Below are 21,296 nucleotides of genomic sequence, written 5' to 3'. Positions count from 1 at the left end.
GGGGATTGTCAAACATCAGATTCCTACAGGCGACGCGGCACCAAGCAGAGAGCGGTATCGGCCGGTGCCCCCGACGCTTTATTCAGAGGTTCGCACCCTGCTGAAGGGGATGCTGGATGGAGGAATCATACGGGAGAGTAGTAGCCCTTGGGCGGCCCCAATTGTGCTAGTGCGGAAAAAGACCGGTGCCTGGAGATTTTGTGTTGACTATCGGAAGTTGAATGACGTGACGAAGAAGGACGCATTCCCCTTACCACGCATTGAGGATTCCCTCACTAGTCTGACTCAGGCCGCCTGGTACTCCACGTTAGATCTGGCCAGTGGGTACTGGCAGGTGCAGGTGGACGAGAGGGATAGGGAGAAGACTGCCTTTACCACTCCATTTGGGCTCTTTGAGTGGGAGCGGATGCCGTTTGGGCTGTGCAATGCCCCTGCGACTTTCCAGAGGCTAATGCAGCGATGCTTGGGAGGGCAGTTAGTTGATTCAACCTTGGTCTACCTCGATGACGTCATAGTATTCTCGCCAGACTTCGCCTCCCATCTGCTCCACCTGGAACGTGTGTTCCAGGCTATGGAAAAATATGGATTGAAGTTGCGGCCGGATAAATGCCAGCTATTTAGGAGTGAGGTGCAGTTTCTGGGCCATCGGGTCAGCGCTGCAGGGGTGTCCCCTGACCCGGAGAAGGTGTCTGCCGTCCAGGGCTGGGAGGTGCCAAAAACTGTCCGGCAAGTAAGGTCCTTCTTGGGCTTTGTAGGCTACTATCGACGTTTCATCAAGGGGTTTTCGGGGATTGCCAAGCCCCTGAATCGACTCCTCGAAGGTACCGGACGCTCCCGACCCCGGGGATCTCCCTCCGTGGACTGGGACTCGGCGTGTGAATCGGCTTTCCAAAAACTCAAGCGGGAACTCCTTCAGGCCCCGATCCTGGCGTATGCTGATTTTACTCAGCCGTTTATCCTATACACCGACGCAAGTAATGCAGGATTGGGAGCTGTACTCGCACAACGACAGCAGGGAGAGGAGAGAGTTATTGCATATGCCAGCCGGAGTCTCCATCCAGCCGAGCGGAATGCCTCCAACTATAGCTCTTTCAAGATAGAACTTCTGGCAATGAAGTGGGCGATGACGGAAAAATTTAAAGACTACTTATGGGGAGCAAAGGTGATGGTGGTGACCGATAACAACCCCCTTGTTCATCTGCAGACAGCCAGATTGGGAGCGGTGGAGCAGCGTTGGGTGGCCCAGCTGGCAAATTACGATTACCAGCTTCAATATCGACCAGGTAGAGAGCATACTAATGCGGATGCGCTGTCCCGACTCCCTGTGCCTAACGAGAGTGGGCGAACCGTACCCCCTACTTTTGAACCGGAGGAAAGACTGCTAGTGGGAGTGGTGGAAGCCCCCGGAATCCGGTTGGAGGGAGTACCCACTGGCTGGGGATGGGACCCAGGCCGGTGGAAAGAGTTACAGCAGAGGGATGTTGACCTGGCAAGGGTGCATGCTTACCTGCAACAAGGTTCTAGGCCGGGGGTAGAAGAGAGGCAGACTCAAACCGTGGCAGTAAGGAAACTCATGGGGCAGTGGAAGAGACTCAGTTTGAGAGAGGGGGTGATCTGTCGTTTTATTCAAGAGCCAGTAAACCAGGAGGCAGTATACCAGGTGGTGGTGCCAGAAGAACAGCGTTTGGCCCTGCTGGAAGCCTACCACACGCACACAGGACACCAAGGACAAGAAAGGACATTATCCCTGTTAAGGAGGTATTTTCACTGGACAGGGATGGAAGCGACGGTCAGGGAGTTCGTTCAAAGTTGCCCCCGGTGTGTACTTTTTAAGACCAGGAAAGAGGCAAGAGCTCCCTTGGTCCCCATGTGCCCTAGAGCACCTCTGCACATCGTGGGGATGGACTTCTTAACGCTGGGTCGGCCCACGGATCGGTACCAGAACATCCTGGTAGCAACTGATCTATTTACCAAATACGCATGGGCTATTCCTACCCCAGACCAAACAGCTGTTACCACTGCCGGTGTACTCTGGCGAGCTATTATCCAGCCCTTCGGGTGCCCTGAGACTCTTCACTCGGATCAGGGCCCGAACTTTGAAGCTAGGGTTGTACAAGAACTGAGCCGCCTTTATGGGTGCCGGAAGACTCGCACTACCTCGTATCACCCCCAAGGTAACGGGGGGTGCGAGAGGTTCAACCAGACCCTGTTGGGGTTACTCGGGACCTTGGAAGCCGACCAACAGAGTCAGTGGGAGGAATGCCTCCCTGCCCTAGTACAAGCCTATAATAACAGTGTACACAGCACCACAGGTTATGCCCCGGCATTCTTGATGTTTGGGAGACACATGCGGTTACCGGTTGATCTGTTGCTGGGGACTAAGCCTACGGAGGGAGTTCAGAGTACGACGGAGTGGGTGGGTCGTCATCATCGGCAGCTCCATTACGCCTACCGTCGGGTTACGGACCATCTGAGCGCAGCAGCAGCCAAAAATAAACGGTTGTATGATCGGACAGCTCGAGAAGCCCCCCTACTGCCCGGAGAGCGAGTATTGGTGCGAGACAATCGACGCCCAGGGAAGGGCAAACTCAGCGACCGTTGGGAGACTGTACCGTATGTGGTGGAACGCCAACAAAGGCCTGATCTACCTGTGTATACCGTTCGCCCTGAAGGAAGGCTAGGCCCTGAGCGGGTACTCCACCGGAATTTGCTTCGTCCTTGCCCAAATTATTTGGGCCCGATGGAAGAGGCCCCTGAACGGTCTATGACCCCAGTAGCTCCATCAGTGGGATGGGCCGTGGCCCCAAGGGGCCCCGAAATCGAGGCGGCAAGAGCAGTCCCCTTATCCCCACCTCGACGTTCCCAGAGGGACAACCAGGGGAGGCCACCCCAGCGATACGGCGAGTGGGCCGAAGTTTCCCGGTCCTAGGGACTAGTCCCGAATGGCAGGGGGGGATGTCACCGGGGTGACAAAGGCAGGCGGAACCTTTTAATCACGGCCGGGTTTCCGAGGGGAGGGATTTCCGGTGTGGGACCCGGAAGACTCCAGTTCCGGAAAACTCCGAGCAGAGACGGAGGATGATTAGTTGATACAAAACAGGTGCGGGAGAGGATGATTGCGATCGCGATTGGGACGCGTTGTCAGTTGGGAAGGATAAAAGGACATTTCATCTTCAATGAAGGAGGAAGGAGAGAGGAATAGCGGCGGGAGATATTCGGGTGAATCTGGAGATGTGGAGAGGAGAACTGTGGCGGATAAGAGATAAGTGCTGTTGATGTTTGGAGTGAGAAATGAGAAATCTGGTGGAGGACGTGATGAGAAGATAAGTGTTGTTGATGTTAGGACTGTGATATGAGAAATCTGTTTGGAGGATGTGATGAGGCTGCATGAAGTGTAATTTTGTCTTTTTGGAGGAAGTTGAATGCCCCACGCTCCATTGGAAAAAGTCCAAGAGATTGAGAGAGGTGCAGTGGACCAGACCCCCTGTCTCCGCCCTAGTTTGTGAGTGACGAGACTTTGCAGTGTTGTTCATTAATGTAAACACGTGTGCAAATTTGTGCGAGTTGCAGTTGAGCACGAGTGGAGGTGTAATGCAGTGACATTGGGGAAGCGGTCCTGGCTGTGGAGACATCGTCCGCGACTCATTGGATGGAGACCGTTGGAAGAAGTCATCTAGTGGTGAAATTCTCCTTTTCTCCTCTTTAATCGTTACGGGGCATTGTGAAGTGTTAGCTTTGCTGTGGAAACCTCATCTTCTCTCTGTCTGAGCCCTGTGAATGGAGCTAGCTTTGCTGTGGAATCCTCATCTTCTCTCTGTCTGAGCCCTGTGAATGGAGCTAGCTTTGCTGTGGAATCCTCATCTTCTCTCTGTCTGAGCCCTGTGAATGGAGCTAGCTTTGCTGTGGAATCCTCATCTTCTCTCTCTGTCTGCCGGAGCCTTGTGAGTAGAACCAGCTTCACTGTGGAATCCTCATCTTCTTTCTGTCTGAGCCCTGTGAATGGAACTAGCTTTGCTGTGGAAACCTCATCTTCTCTCTGTCTGAGCCCTGTGAATGGAACTAGCTTTGCTGTGGAATCCTCATCTTCTCTCTGTCTGAGCCCTGTGAATGGAACTAGCTTTGCTGTGGAATCCTCATCTTCTCTCTGTCTGAGCCCTGTGAATGGAGCTAGCTTTGCTGTGGAATCCTCATCTTCTCTCTCTGTCTGCCGGAGCCTTGTGAGTAGAACCAGCTTCACTGTGGAATCCTCATCTTCCCTCTGTCTGAGCCCTGTGAATGGAACTAGCTTTGCTGTGGAAACCTCATCTTCTCTCTGTCTGAGCCCTGTGAAGAGAAAGACAGTTCTGCTGTGAATCCGAGAGAAACAGTTCTGCGGGTAATTCTTACCTGTCCTCTACCCGTCTGAGCCCCGAGAGGAGAGCCAGTCCTGTGGCTGATTCCGTATTCCTCTCCGTCCACCCGAATCCTGTGAAGAGAGACAGTTCTGCTGTGAATCCGAGAGAAACAGTTCTGCTGATAATTCTTACCTGTCCTCTACCTGTCTGAGCCCCGAGAGGAGAGCCAGTCCTGTGGCTGATTCCGTATTCCTCTCCGTCCACCCGAATCCTGTGAAGAGAGACAGTTCTGCTGTGAATCCGAGAGAAACAGTTCTGCTGATAATTCTTACCTGTCCTCTACCTGTCTGAGCCCCGAGAAGAGAGCCAGTCTTGTGGCTGATTCCGTACTCCTCTCCGTCTAGCCGAATCCTGGGAAGAGAGAGACAGTTCTGCTGTGAATCCGAGAGAAACAGTTTCGCTGATAACTCTTACCGGTTCTCTGCCTGCCTGTGCCCCGAGAAAAGAGCCAACTCTGTGCTGATTCCGTACTCCTCTCCGTCCACCCGAATCCTGTGAAGAGAGACAGTTCTGCTGTGAATCCGAGAGAAGCAGTTCCGCTGATAATTCTTACCTGTTCCTTGCCTGCCAGAGTCCTGAGAAGGACCAGTTATACGGCTGAAACCTCACCTTCCTCCAGTTGGCTTGAGGTTGTTTTTACTTAATTTATTCAATAAAGATTCTGTGTTTTTCTACATTACTTTGCCTCTGTGTCCTCTGTGGTGTTGGCTCCTCGCGGTGGTACGTGAGTCGGGGGCTGGGACGGCCGGTCATCTGGCGTCCACTCCTCCCCCGACCCGGTGACAACTATACCACTATACAAGGGTATAGATCTGCCACTACTTCGCTTACACAGGGTGTTCCTCAAGGTTCAGTTCTTGGCCTACTATTGTTCATCATCTATATATATCCACTTGGTGACATCATACGCAGGCATGGACTTCAATTCTGTGGCATCACGTATTCAATATTCAAAGATATTGCTTCTAACGTTTAAGGCATTACATGGTCTTGCACCTCCATATCTGTCTGATCTACTTTACTCTTATCGCCCTGCTCGGTCCCTTAGATCAGCTGAACTTGGTTTATTGTCCATCCCTCGTTTACGGTTGTCTAGTGTAGTAGGTAGAAGGTCATTTAGTGTTAATGCTCCTAAATTATGGAATTCACTACCCCTTACACTTTGTAATGTCTCATATGTGGCTACATTCAAGACTCAGCTAAAAACATATCTATTTAACATCTATTTTGGATAATATGACTATATGTGTCCTATGTGTTAATGTGTGTAAGGGTGTGTAAATGTATTGTAATGTACAATGTAAAGCAACCTTGAGCTACGGAAAGGCGCTATATAAATAAAACTTCCTTCTTCTCATGAATGTCCCTCATCACCTATGTTCCAGAATTACCTGACTTTTTTTCAAAAAGATCTCTTCCCTCTAAAATAACCTTATGACCAATTTGACCTGCCAAAACACGATCCCTTGTGTGCTTTACCAGTCAAAAAAAAGAGAAAAATGTCCCGTATCGACCATTGCATGCTGGGAAAGGTATTTTGCAACTTGTCAAGCTACCAGCTTGATGAAGTTGTTAAACAACAGCCAAGCTACTATTTAGAAAAGAGTCTCACTCAAAGAAAAACAGAAAATCACTCTCTGCTATTGATTGAATAACTTTAGTAGCTTTAATAAGAATACATTTACTACTTGAATGCTGCTGTTAAATGCTCTGACGAGGGGATGAACACGGCGCACTGTTGTCACGCCACACACGAGAGAGACAGTAGATCCAAGTGCAGTGAGATATTTACTGGGTAATCCGTGAAACGCAATCCAGTCCAGGCAAGGGCCAAATACCATACAAGCAATCCAAACAAGAACAACGAACACAAGGAACAGGCAGGAACAAACCAAGAAGTGTGAGACATTAACAACGACTCTGTAACACATACTGACACAGACATGGAATATATACACAAAGATCTAACAAGACTAACAATGAACAGCTGGGACAATGATTACAGGGAACAGCTGAGTGTAATGAACAGTATTAAGTGACAGACAGGATGCTGGGAATTGTAGTCAATGTAAAGGACACCGTGAAAACGAGAATCTCTAGCGACACCCGGGGAAACACAAACCAGACACTGTGACAACTGTGTACAGCTCACTCACTCAGCTCACTTTATCCGTCAGCAGTCGTGAGCGAGGCCTACGCATTTGTGACGTCACATATGTTAGAATCTGCAAATGGCTTATTCTGAGACACTGCTTATGATTTATGGGGGTTAAAAAAGGAGGAGTGGGTGGATTTTTGCCCTCATGGTTGTCTACACATTGCCGACACACATTTATGTTCAAATACCATGTAAATGTGAATTTTCCATAATAGTTCCCCTTTAAATAAAACAATAAAAACAGCATCTAATTAGATCTTTAGAACATTAATTCAACTCCAGGGAACACTCTCAGAGGACACATGGCAACACTAATATGATAGAAAAGTAAACAGCGACAGAACACCAGGTGCAGGACAAACACGGCTGGACCTTAAACAATGAATAGGGGATGATGGAGAAAAGAAGGACATTGCTGCTGAGGTCTTAGCTAACAGTTACATGCTCGATCATACATCATTTCGACATTTCCAGATTTTTTACTTTGTTAATAGCTTATTTGTTGATTAGAGGATAAATAGGGCTTCTGTTCTCAAAAGGTTCAGTAATTGACAGCAAAGTCAGTTTGTCCTAGAATCAGTTTTCCCTATAAAAAAAAATACCTTCCACAGAAAATAACTACTGACATGGCAATTACGTCAATAATTGGGGTCAATTTGTGTTTGAGAAATCGGCCCACTTCTGAATGCATGTCAGTAATCAGTTAAAGCACCTTTTCTCCTTCACTGCTCTTCTGTTGAAACACCCTGATGGATGGTTTTAGTAAGATGCACAAATCTGTCACAGTCCTGTCGAGGAGAATGGAAGTCGGTGGACAAAATCATTTCCCCTGCTCCACAAACTCATACCCAGGGCAGCCTGCCTTCACCGTCCCCACCATCCGCTGCAATGGATGAGGCTCAGTAAGGGGCCCTATAAGAGAAACTCTAATTCCTCCCTAACTCATAAATCATAGAGGAAAGGAAAAGGGCTCACCGTCTGCTCCCTGACGATTCCAACCATTAACCACTGCTGCACTGTTGACTTTTACTGTCTGGAAATAGTGTCCATAAAAACCTCACATCGGCCCAGCAGAGTTCTGCTTAGATCATTGAACAGACACTGGGTAACTTCCAGTGCTGTTGCAGTTAGGCCAAAAATATGACAGACATCAGTGTGACTAGTTGCTGATTATTTCCATTTAATAACATATTTATGGGCCACTTTCATATAATTTGTCCCTTGATGTCTTATGGTGAAGACATTTATTTCTTTGCCAAAAAGAGGCGGATTCAACATCTGAAATCTTTATAGATCCTAGTAGCAGTTTGCCAGTCCTGTTCTTTTGCCATTTTGGAAGAGGCTAAGGCAAACTTAGCACATGTTCGAGACAAATTTCAGGCAGACTGATTGCATGCAGTACTATGAAATACCAAAGTGTACATATGCTAGTCCAGGCGTCTTGACAAGGGCCTGTACACCCAATAAAACACTTAAAGCATTAAACACTATATAAAAATAGGACCGTAACGGACAAATCACATACTGAATAAAACCACACTAACTTGTGATAAACAAGAAGAATGTCCAGCTGTTAACTATAGCTACCTTGAAAATTGTAACATATTACAAATACACAACAACAACACTATGAATTTTGGTAACACTTTAGAATAATGGTTAATGAGAATGAGATTACAAATTATAAAGAATTACCAATTAATTATTAATCACAACATTAACTAGTAGTTCTTGAAGAGTGACTAGGTAGCACGAGAAATTATGTATTTTATGACCATGTTCAGAGTAAGGCAAGGCAAGTTTATTTATATAGCACATTTCATACACAGTGGTAATTCAAAGTGCTTTACATAGAAGAAATTAAAATAATCAAAAGAAATCAGAGTAATTAAAACAGTTCTGAATAAATAAAATAAAAAAACAGATGTGTTTTGAGTCTGGATTTGAATGTGACAAAAGTGCCCCTGGGGGGTTGGCCGGGGGGGCCTTAGAAGTCGCGAGCTCAAGTCAAAAGTCCGTCCAAACCCCCAAACTTCCCCGTTGGAGAAGTTGCCGCGCTCAAATCAAAAGTCCCCCCCCACACACACACACACATTGGAGAAGTCGCCAAGCTCAAGTCAAAAGTCCGTGGCAGGGGGCCCAGCTAGATGGTTTGTACCCAGGGCCCAAAATTTGGTACTACACCCCTGACTGTATGAGCACATCTGATCTCTTCTGGAAGCTGGTTCCAGCTGCGGCCGGCATAGTAGCTAAAAGTGGACTCGCCATGCTTAGAGTGAAACCTTGGTATTTCTAGCTGATGTGATCCTAATGATCTTAGTGATCTGTTGGGTTTATATTCAGTGAGCATGTCTGCAATGTATTGAGGTCCTAGGCCATTTAGTGATTTATATACCAGTAATAATACTTTAAAATCAATCATATATGTAACTGGCAGCCAGTGTAAAGACCTGAGGACTGGTGTGATATGTTTATATTTTATGGTTCTGCTCAGAATCCTAAGCAGCGTTCTGTATGAGCTGCAACTGTCTTATGGTCTTTTTGGGAAGGCCAGTGAGAAGTTAATTACAATAATCCACCCTACTGGTGATGAAAGCATGCACAAGTTTCTCTAAGTCTTGACTGGAAACAAAGCATCTAATTCTTGCAATATTTTTCAGGTGATAGTATGCTGATTTAGTTATTGCTTTGACACGACTACTGAAACTAAGGTCTGACTCTAGAGACACACCAAGATTCCTGAGTTGATTTTTAGTTGTTTGACCCCTAGAGTGAAGGTATGCGTTCACCTTGAGAACTTCATCTTTGTTTCTAAATGCAATGATTTCAGTTTTGTCTTTGTTTAACTGAAGAAAGTTTTGGCACATCCAACTGTTTACTTCATCAATGCATTGGAACAGGGAGTTAATGGGGCTGTAATCATTAGGCGTTAGTAATAGTGAGTATCGTTAGTAATAAAGACATTTGCTCACATCTCAGACACATTTTAATGTTGTGATTAATTAATTTGTAATTCTTTATAATTTGTCATAGTTAGTTAATAGCTCTAAATGGGGCTAATCTCATTCATTGATTATTGATTACCTAATAAGGGACTATCTCAGTCCTAAATTTGATATTACTTACTAATTAGTTAATCTTGTTTCATAATAGTTATAGTGGCTGAAGTGTTAATTTAGTACTACTAATTGCCCTGCATTACTTCTTGAATAGTTCTAAAGTGTTATCCTTTTCAAGGCTTTCTGAAAACAACAAACTCACCAAAATATGCACCTATTAATAACAGTGAAAACGAGGTGTTCTAAAATCCTCCGACTGGATGGAAGGAAAGACTGAAGCAAAAAAAAAAATTGAGTCTGCATCAAATTGTCCAGACTGCAAATAGGGGTAAAAAACTGTGCAAAAGTCGTTTAATGTATTCCAGCATTTATTTACAGAACCAGAATCTAAAAGAAAGCAAAGATGCATTTAAAACCATCACCGCAATCAAAATGAGATGAGCTGTAGCTTTGAACCGTTGTGTTTCCACACAAGTTACCTCCAACTGTTTTTGATGCTGTCAGGAGAGAAGACTTTCACCTCCTTTTCCCAGCTCTTCTCATCTGCCTCTACTTTAATCAATCACTGCATGGAAGGTCTATCAACACTTATCAAGTTGGAGGTCTGTCAAAAGCACAGCTGCGTGTGTTCTCTGTGTCAATCCATTCACATTGTTTGCGACAAACAGTTGCTCTTTTCTTGGATGTGAATCACCAGTGGAAAGACTGTGTATAAACACTGGGATGAATCACCATGAATGACAGCTATTATACATCATCCATCGTTCACAGAAATGTTGCTTGGTCTTAAAATGACGATCTGTGAACATTAAAATACTCACTGTTTCAATAGCCACAAGACATGAACAGCGCACTATGAGACAGTGACAAGCTTATGACTTATTAACCCCTAAAGGGTAGTAGTACCATAAGAGTCAATATCATTACCTTTTTTAGAGTGTACCTTAAGGTTATATTTTACTGAGGTAAAATAATCCCATAAGGGTAGAAAAGGTACAAAGGCATCAACAGAAGAATTAAAGTTCCCTTTCAGCCGATAACGTTGGACGTATTCGACGTACACTGAATGGGGATCGCGCCAGAGAGCCAAACTTTTTCGAGTACTATTGAACGAGCCAATGGAATTGGCGTGCGTGATTCACATCACACACTCCGCCCCCACGGTGCGGTTATAAATACGGAATGGATGCACACACTAGAGCCGATCGTTTGATGTCTCTGAAGAGTGCTGTTGTTTACAACGAGTGAGTGTGTCTGTGTTCTTCTGGAAGACTCTCCCAGTGCGGGTGGTTTCTACAGCGTGAGTGCAGCGGTGATCGCGAGCTTTGAGCTCTCAACTGCTGTTTTAACAGCAACAAATTCTAAATGTTTGTGTGTGTTGACGGCTGGTTAGAGGGCGGAAAAGTGAGTGCTTCACTGTTTCAGTTCACTGTTCAGTGTTGCCGCGATCATTCCCCTGTGCTCCGGCACTGATGACTGGTCCTATTTCCTGAAAGAGCAACACGGGTGCATTTGTGTCTTTTTCAAGATGTCATTCCACCTGTGTGTTTCTGGATGCGGTCGTTCCCTTTTCTTCTCTGACGGTCACAATTGTTGCATCACGTGTTTGGGCTATATATGTATGTGTATATAAATATGTATATATATATTTTTGTATGTTTAGCAAGCTTAGGCAGCTATTGTGGAAGACACATGTTCTCAATGTGGGAATATGACTGTAGCGGTGTTGAGATTGAGACTCACCTTCGTCCGCGAAGCCCGAGTCCCCATTACCATGCCCCACCCCCGGGTGCTGTGTGGGATGGGTGATCAGAGGATAGTGATGGATGTCTCGCCCGATAACCAGTCCCTGTGGGCTCCTCACTCCTTCATCACACCGCAGCCGATGGAATTCCTGTTGAGCGTGCTGGTCCCTCTGTAATGGAAAATCAGCTGTTTTAATTGGGGTTCCCCCAGAGGATAAGATGTCGATAGCAGCATTGGAGGGTGAGCTGGCCTCTTGAGATGACGACTCAGCTGTGTTATTTCCCTCTAGGAGTGTAACATTGCCCGAGTCAGATCCAGAAATGTCAGCTATGCTGAAACGGGCCGCCGAGGCTGCCGGGCTCGAGTGGAACTCCACACCATCCTCCCTGCAGATAAAGTTCCATTTATAACTCAAGGCCGTATTATTTCCATTTTGACGCAGATGTCACCAAAAATGCGTGATTTGATAGATGGATGAATAAATCTAAAATATAGCTGTGCAATAAATCAAATCGAATATGAGTGTGTGTCAAAAAACTGCTATACTGTAAATCTATATTCTGTAGTATATGTGACGCTCATGGTGTTTAAAGCATCTGCCGTCTCACTCACTATATGAGGACGTGAACACATGAACATATCCAGAGCTGCTCTGAGAGAAATAAATGAGCATTTCATAATTTTATTTAAAAGAATCATCGTCAAATACACTCTTGACTGAAACTCATAGGAGTTTAGTACAACCTGTCAAAATAAAAGTTCATAGACTCATTAAAAAATTTCATTAAAAAAAGTTTGTTTTAATAAACCATGTTCAACCAAAAACCCTATCTGTTTTCATTCATTTTAGGGTCATTGTAGCTGATGATTATAATAATAATGATTCTTTAATACCGTATACCGTGAAACCATGATATTTTCTGAGACGATTATCATGCCGTGAAAATCTGATACCATTACAACCCTAGCGGTACGAGCTGGTTCTCAGCTCACCGCCCCAGTGCTTTTCTTTCCTAAAATTGATGGAGAGCTTATCAGGCGGTGGACGGCACCTTTCTCTGCTAGAAACTGCCTGAATAGCTTTTCCCCCTCACTACCCTTGATGGAGGAGCGGTGAAGGGCTGCGAAGCTGTCCCTCCATTGGAGCAGCCTGTCACGACACAGGTGCACTTGTGTCTGGCGGCCGCTGCCTTTTGGAGGGATCCTCGTCCCCCCCTAAGGCCTGTGAGTTCTCGTATGTTCTGACGGGCAGAGTTTACAAAGCCTCTGGGCAAGCCGTTTCCTCTTGCGTGCCATGGCGCTGCTACAGGTCTGTCAGGCAAGGGCACCCATGGCATGCACAAGGGTAGCCCAGACCGTGCACTTATAGGTGAGCACCGCACTGCATCCGACCTTGCCCTCCGGGGCACGAGTGTCGTGGCGTGCGCGATCAGTCTGGCGATGTCCACCTTAGTGGTCCATGAGCGCCATTGTTGGCTCAGTCTGGTTGATATGGCGGATGCGGGTGTGACCCTGTATAGCCTTACACCCCTCAGCCCCCCCTTGGTCGCCAGCAGGCAGTTGGTGCGTTCGAGGACCCGGCCAACCGCCTTCTCACGCGCCCCCGCTGCTAGTGGAGACAGGTAAGTGTTGCACAGCACACTAACACCACACTCCACTTTGCTGCCCCACCTCAGGCTCGGCTATCCCGCTCAAGTCAGTGATGATCATCACACTACGTGTTGAGCAGACTTGCTCCTGAAAATCCAGTGATATTCATCACACCTAGTGTTGAGCAATGTTCCTGACTTGTGCGCGCATATCTTGTCCTGCTGGCGAAGGACTTGATATAGCCGCTCCCTCCAGCCGGTATGAAGGCCAGTTGTAAACTCGTTCTTCATGCTACTAGTCGGGCGGTCGTGACCATCTTGGCCCAAAATTGGTCTGCAGCATCTGACCTGAATGACATGTGATCCAGATCTCTACCTTCCGCTCCGCAGGCCATCCTGTGTGTTGCGTGTGAGGGTTTGAAGTATCAGTGCAGAGTCCTTCCCTTCAAGTGCTCCATAGACCGTTTTGTCTTCAGGTCAACTGGGAGAGAGCAATCTCGCCCACGGGTTGAGTATCTCTTTTTCAGTTTTGGAGCTGGGCTTGGTCCAACACGTCTCTCCAACGAGAGTGTGTTCAGTTGGTGTGTATAGAAGTGAGAAAGGATCCCACTGAAAGAACATCCAGAGGCTCCTGGGGAATATGGCATATGCAGCCGCTTGGCTTCCTCCAAATGAAGACCGCTTCAGCGCTAGCTTCACGATCGAGTCCCGAGGTGACCTTGGCAGAGCTGCACACCCTGTGTGACTACAGTTCACCCCAGCCTGCTGCCAAACCCTCACCGACTGAGGGGCCATGTACAAAGAGCGTGCTTTAACGGAGGCCTGGGCGACCTCCGACTGCACGGGCATTTGTGCCTCGAGTTGATGCAGTTCTCCTCGCTTTGAGCCACCGCTGCTCAGCGAGCTGGTGCTGGTCTGAAAAGGCAGACATTGCGACCGTTGCGTAAGCTTCCCTCACATGTCATAACTCACCCGTCACCTCTTCCTTGGAGCTTCTGAGGACGCTTCATTCCACTATTTTTCCGGCCTACTCAATCGTGCCGTCAACGAGCCTCACAACAGTTATGGCCAGGGTGAGTGGAGACTCCATTCCTTGGCGGTCCAGCTGGGTCATGACCACTCCAGGGCCGCACAGTTGCCTCTCCAGATTCGTCTCCCTGCCAGTTGCATTTATTCTGTCTAAGCGGACATCCCTTGGACAGACACTGGCTCTCAGCTGCCCCTGGGGGCCCGCATAAATGCGATTCATTGTCGCCTGGTGCCTGCTCAAGTTCATTGATTTCATCACACTCACATGTTGAGCAGAAATTCTCCTGAAGCTCAGTGAATTGTTCAAACTCAGGTGTTGAGCAGAAATGCTCCTGAAGCTCAGTGAATTTTATCGCACTCAAGTGATGAGCAGAAATGCTCCTGAAGCTGAGTGATCTTCACATGTAGTGTTGAGCAGTGCTCTGTGTTTTGTGCGCCTGTTGCTTGCACCTACTGTGCCAGGTCAGGAGTGGAGCGGGTCTTGATAGTTGCCCCTTTTTTGGCCCAACCAGACCTAGCTCCCCTCAACAGCCTTCCTGACTTCCCCAGAACACATTTTCAGGGATGGCGCACGATGGCATCCGCATTCTGACCTCTGGAGATCCCGGGCCGGTTCTACACTGGACGCGGAGGTTCAGGTGGCTATTGCAGGAACAAGTGATAGTTACCTTCACTTCTGCTAGCACCCCTTGGAAAGAGGTAGTGTGCTTCCACATTAGAAGTGGAACCTAGTCGTTGAGTGAGTCTTCTCTCCGTGAGGACATTTCAGAGCACATTTGAGTGCTCTCTTTCCTGCGAGATGGGTTGGAGTAGGCTGTTTTCCTCCACCCTCAAAATGATGTTGTCTATGTGTTCTGGACGCTCATCATGATGCAGAAGCGTGGGAAGCACGTCCTGATCGTCAGGTTCCTGAGGGAGCAAGGTAATGTAACCTTGCGCCCCTCTTTATCCTCTTGGGCCTTATCTCTGGTGCAATTGCACGGCAGAGACTGCCCCTGAGCCACGACAGGCAGTGAGTTAAAAATTCTGTTAAAACCGTTCTCCTGCTCGCATGGTGTCTACTAGAGGGTAGGGACTTGCTCGTTTTCAGTCAACGAATTGTGCCTGGAGTTCGGGCCGGTTAACTCTCACAAGCTGAGATCCCGGCCTGGATTATGTCCAAGGTTCCAACCTCTCCCGTAATGGGATCAGGTGGTGAGCCAGCAAGCCCAGCCCTGGCTTTCTCTGTCTGTCCACTTCATTGCGGGTTACGTGTTTCATCTCGGTGAAAAATTCCGAGATACTCATGTCCACTTAGGTGCTTAGGTGTTCCGTCTGGGCATCGAAAGAGTGCTTTGCTGACAGATTTTCTAGAGTTGGGGGCTGGGCGACACCTAGATTTGAACCACTGTTTTCCGTGGGCTCCCTTCTCATGAAGTCAGTTCCACCGTGAGCCCGGTTCAAGGTGTTGGCTTGCTGCACCATTACCCTCCTATGGCCTGGATACGTGCGCCATTCTACTCCAGTTGAGTTCCCTTAACCGAACCCTGTTGAGTTCCTCCACACCCCTCCGACGTGCGGAACGTCTGGTGTTAGACCTACCACTCGTAAGCAGTGTGGAACCTGTGTTAGGCTGGGTCCATATGTGGCGGTACCTACGGGTATCCCATATGTGTATTCTTCCACGATAGGGCTCCCTACGGCGAGCCCGTGTCTTGCCTCGGCAGAGTCTCTCTGCCGTCACTGTCCGGTGAATGGGGGCGGAGTGTGTGATGCGAATCATGCACGCCAATTCCATTGGCTCGTTCAATAGTACTCGAAGGCGATTGATGTGAAGACTCGAAGAAGTCCCTCCTTCAGGGAATGGTGGGTTGCATACGCAACCAGGACTTTTTTTATATTTATATAAAACTGCAGGCTTCACACTTCTGCCTTTAAATGACCTAAAACTGGCCCCATTTACTTCGATTGTCCCTTACTGTTATCTCAGTTTTTGCTTTTTGAGGAGAAAATGAGGGATGAGTCAAATTTTTTTTGTAGCAATCAACATTATGCCAAAAATGCTTTTGATTGAGCTTAATTTGTATTAAACCCAGAAAGGTCATTTAAATATCCATCAATCATGTGCAATTTATAGCTCTTAGGAGTCTTGTGCATGGAGATTTACTCTTACAAAAAACAAGTCTGCTTTGAAGAGGATGTTTAAGCTGACACGTCTATATTTTAAGACACCAACATTTCAGTTATCAAGGCCCACTGAAACATCATCTAACACATTGTATTTTGCATAAGTGCTCATGACAGCCAAAATGATTGGTGGCAGTTGTCTAGCTATGCACAGTAGTACGCCTTCCAGGGGAAAATGACTGCAATGCTTTTGGCTGGATTACGAGAAGTTAAGATTGCTTCTATGTGAAGAGCAGTGTGTCAATTTTCTGTCTGTGTCCAAAGCCAGATGTGTGTCCCGAGCAGCCGGTGTAGGGCAGGACAGCCATCAGCTATGGATCAAGAAAAAGGCTGTGAATTCATTTTTTCCACAGTCATCCATGCAAGTTATCATTGTAAATCAAAAACTCAATAATGGCAGATCTATCTTAATGACTTCATGAGCTAAATCATGGGGTGCCACTTTAAATGCAAAAGCGATCTGTGTTAACCTCACTGTATTCCAATATAATAATAGAGGGTCTTGGTTTGTGAAGACTCGTATGCTGACTATTCAAGTTGAGTGAAAGATTGACTGAAAGGAAACATAGCTTTGTTAACAAATTATTTACGCTGTCTCTCTCACACTCTTTTGTGTTTCTTTATTTAAAACTTTCAAAAAGCTATTGAAAAACTAGTCAAAGATGGCTGCTCAGGGTCTTTTACTGCCAACGTCTGTGGGGAAATTAGCTCAGGCATTCAAGCATAAAAAAGCACTTTTATTTTCATTTGCAGTTTCTTGGTTTTCTAGAGAACATTGCAATTTTCAACAAAACAAGCTTATGACTTTTAGCCCTTTCATTCAAACAGAGCACATGGTCTTTGCATACAGATGTTCTTATATAATTGTTAGGATAAAACAGAAAGGTGTTCATGCAGGTGTCACAGTTGGGGCCAGCAATGTCTTATGCCAGAATTATCAAAGACCCAAAAACAATGGTGCATCTCCTCAGAATAAAGTTAAACCATAGAACGAATGCAAATGCAGCTAAAGAGGAGCCAGAGTACTGAAGTAACTCAGCTCTATGTGTGTGTGATTCAAGGTATTCCCTACATTATGGAGATAAAATGTCCACACAAGTAATACCAGGAATGTTTGATAGTGTGGATACTTTTTGGTCCCCATGGGAAAACAGCTCATAAATCATACTAAATTATGTTTTTTAATGTAAAAATGCAGAAAGATTTCATGTGAGGGCTGTTTTAGGGGTAGGGGATAGAATACAATGTCTGTACAATAAAAAAGTAATGTCAATAGAAAGTCCCCTTCATACATGGAAACAAGCTGTTGTAGTAAAACAGGAATCTCCCAAAGACTAAAGATAAGACAAAGCAAAGACTACAGTCTGCAGCTCATCAGAGTACAGATGAGCTGCATTTTGAATTAATATTGCATATCAGCATTTTGAATTAATAATTTTAATGAATGATTCAATGAACTTGTTATATATATATATATATATATATATATATATATATATATATATATATATATATATATATATATATATATATTTAATTGCCCACACCGAAGGACCACTATGGAAAACTCTACTCTAGTACATGTCTGACATCAAACTTACATTATTTTGTACCAGATATTACATAACACTCACTGCGAGAATATAATGGTCATCAGAACCCCATTATAATTGACGACAATACAGAAACAATAACAGTGTTTGTATGGAAAATTGTGCACTCAAATTTCTCAGGCAATTCTTAGTATTGAAATCCTAATATCTTTAAACAATTTGTTACATTTTCTGCGCATTAACTCTCTCAATTTTGAAACTGGTTTGTGTATGCATTCAGGATCCTAAAGTTGTCAAAACTCCCCAATAGAACAAAATTTATACTCTGCCACATTTTATGCACATGTTCTTTCTCATTCTTTTCTCTGCCCTTTACTCAGCAAAGACTTTTACTTAATCAGTTGCTGACTAAGTTTAGGTCATCCCTCCACATTTGACAAATGTATGTGCCAGAATCAAGTGCTTGCAATTATGCTGCCACAATTATTAGACCCAAGCAAATATATTCAGAAAACAGGAATAGAAGTGTCATCGATGAGACAAATGAGCAGCATCTAGATCTGACCTAGCTGCTCATGTCAGCTGATGTGTGTATGAATGTTGGATGAACACAGTCATTAATGTTTTAATTGTTTTCAAAATGAAACAAAAAAAAAACATCTAATACATCTTAAGTAAAAAAAAACACAAACAAACACACACATGCACGCACGCACACAGTAATTTCACCTTATATACTGTAACATAAATTTGACATATTCTGCACTACAAAGGCAAAAGACCTTAACTCAAGAGTGTGAAACTGAGAAAAATGACTTTAAAGTTTTTTTGTTGTCCAGCCAATTGTATGATAGGTAGGACACTGAAAATTTGCCAAGTTGTCATAATGAATATATTTATCTACATAAAAAAAGTTGAGCTCAAACTTGACCTTTGACCTTTATTCGGAAGTTACTGTATTCTGCCTTTGCCTATCTGTAAAACAATAATGGGTCATACAAAGGCAAAATACCTTAACTTCTAATTTATTGACCCTTTTGACTTTTATCACTCTATACAAACATTTCTATGATAACAAGGATAGTCTTAAAATAACATTTAGTGAGTTCTGTCTAGTAAGGCTTAATATTAGAGGTGGGCATAGATCAATTTTTTTAATCTAGATTAATCTCACTGGAATCTTGGAATTAATCTAGATTAAAATGGCTCATTTGAATTCTGCCGAAGGCATTCAGAACATGTGTGCTACCCAAATATTGACTAAAAGTAAGTCTTTGAGAATAGTTCGCCTCGCGTAGGGATGTGAATTTCTGCCAAAAATGCCATTCGGCAATAGAGGAGCAAAAGTCGAATATTGTTCAAAAAAATATGTAAAATAAATAAATAAAACGCACAATTACAATGACAGAAAGGGAGGCCAATTTCATCTTTAGCGATTTGTCATCAAACAAACTGTTTATTAATTGAACAAGTAGCATGTTTTCGTAATTTTTTTTTAAACATAGTAACTTAGGCTAATTGGAAGAAGAAAAAAACAATAAGCACGACATAGCTACAGTCCGTTTTTGCATCGCCAAACCAGATGCTCGTTAGATCAAAAAATAATGTCATATGTCATAATGATTTTATGTGAACCTGCCTTTACCGGCAATAGCCTCCTCCTTTTTAAACAAATTAGTTTCAATCAATGTAAACTATTCGTGTGACTATGCCCCTGCGCAATACACACACATTACCGCGGGATGGCGGGTGTTCATTTCATAAACTGTACACAATGGTAGCTTATTTATTTTGTAATAGCTATCGTGGGGTCCGGATAACAGGAAAGTACCAATTAATGTATATGTCCGACGGATAATGTCATACTTTTTAGTAGTGCTATCGTGGCGTAATAATCTGTTTGGTTGTAAAATGTATTACCTGAATGAAATTAAATCGAATGTATCGTCCTGTGGAATCATTCACAGACAGCTTACGAAGATGTTCAACTAATAAAGATCTTCATCGCTGGCAAAAATATGATGCATTTGCAGATTTGCTTTCACTAGACTAAACTGTAGCTCTTGATGTTCTTAAATCTTCCTGTTACGACTCCGTGTCGAGTGTAATTGAACGCGCTTCAGACGATTCTGTGCGTGAGGAACTGAACAGAACTGATTCGCGAACCGATTTAGACAGATCTGCCAACTTGTTTGATGAAGTCTTTGAACAGAATCGACCCAAAAGAGTGATTCATTTGTAAATTGAGCATCGCTCATGCCCATAAAAAAGATACAGCGCGCTTGGAATAAACTCATTTAACAACATGTAAAGTAACGAGAGGAACGATCGCTCGAAGTAACATGTAAAAGTATACACCTTGTGTCCCTGACAGGAAAATACCCTGCTGCGCGATTTGCGCGAAAATATAACGATATTCGAAAAAGCTATTTTATGATCCCAACCAAACTTTGAGAATAGATTAACGGCGATATTTTTTTTATCGCCCGATAAGAGTCTCACGTTAACGCAGCACGTTAACACCGATAACGGCCCACCACTAATTCAAAATAAAAAATATTGAGAAGGCTATTATCTGTACTGGATCATTTTAAAACTTTATCGTTGTACTTAATTTAGGCTAAGTAAAATAACACCTTAAGAGGTAGGAATTACCTCTTCTGGTAAATACCTCCACTGGCATTTTTTCTGTTGCGTATACAGAGGGCAGTCAGCCACTATGACTGGAACCTGACCAGGATCCACGAACTCGGTTGCCTTCATGACCACAAGCATTGAGTGTTTCTGCATGGCCATAGATGAGGCCTTCTCATAAAAAACAGGGAACACACCAACTGTGGCCCTTGGCCTGACATATTCTTTGTGCTGCCCATGAGAGAAAAATCCAGAGTAGGTCACTGGTGTGTCTTGAAGTATTCCATCTTTTTCTATCAGGACCGTTTGGAGATGGTCTAGCCATGCTTCGTCAGGCACTCCTGCTCGAGTGTTCTTAGTGAAAGTTGGTCTGGCTGTTCCATCTGAAACTGATGAAAGCTTGATTCCCCCAGCATATTCAGCGATGTACGGCACAATGGCAAAGTCATTTGGAAGCTTGATAAAGGTGCCTTCAGAACCTTCAAGGGTTAGAGGAGGAGGGTCCACTCCCATGTTGTCATGAGTGAGATGGTTGGTTAGGGATATAGCAGTGCCATGGAGCTCAAATCGACCAGACTCATCAATATTATCAACTCCACCAGTAGTGAAAACTCCCCGTTTCATGTTTGATGGAACAACAACTCCATCAACTGCAAACTTTGACATGGCACTGGCAAGGGCCCTCCTGACATCCATGACTCGTTCATAAGATACTGACATGCCAAGTGCATGGAACTTCTTGATGATGCTTGCTAGCAAGCTACAAAGAGCGAGCACGCTCAGTAACCAACATGGCGAATTCAAATTACTCAGAGGAATGTGGGCAAGTCAGTGTACCCTTAAAATATGTAAAATCACTGTACACTTACTCACATATGGTCCTTGTATCATATCAAGTAGAAAAGGTGTCATTATACAGCAATTTAAGACTAAAGGAAGTTGAGATATAATCTTTTCTCTTTTATGCG

This window comes from Siphateles boraxobius, unplaced genomic scaffold, assembly GCF_051911475.1.
Source record: "Siphateles boraxobius isolate OS27281-9 unplaced genomic scaffold, OSU_SipBor_1 46, whole genome shotgun sequence".
Lineage (NCBI taxonomy): Eukaryota > Metazoa > Chordata > Actinopteri > Cypriniformes > Leuciscidae > Siphateles > Siphateles boraxobius.
Note: the sequence above shows the minus strand (reverse complement) of the source record.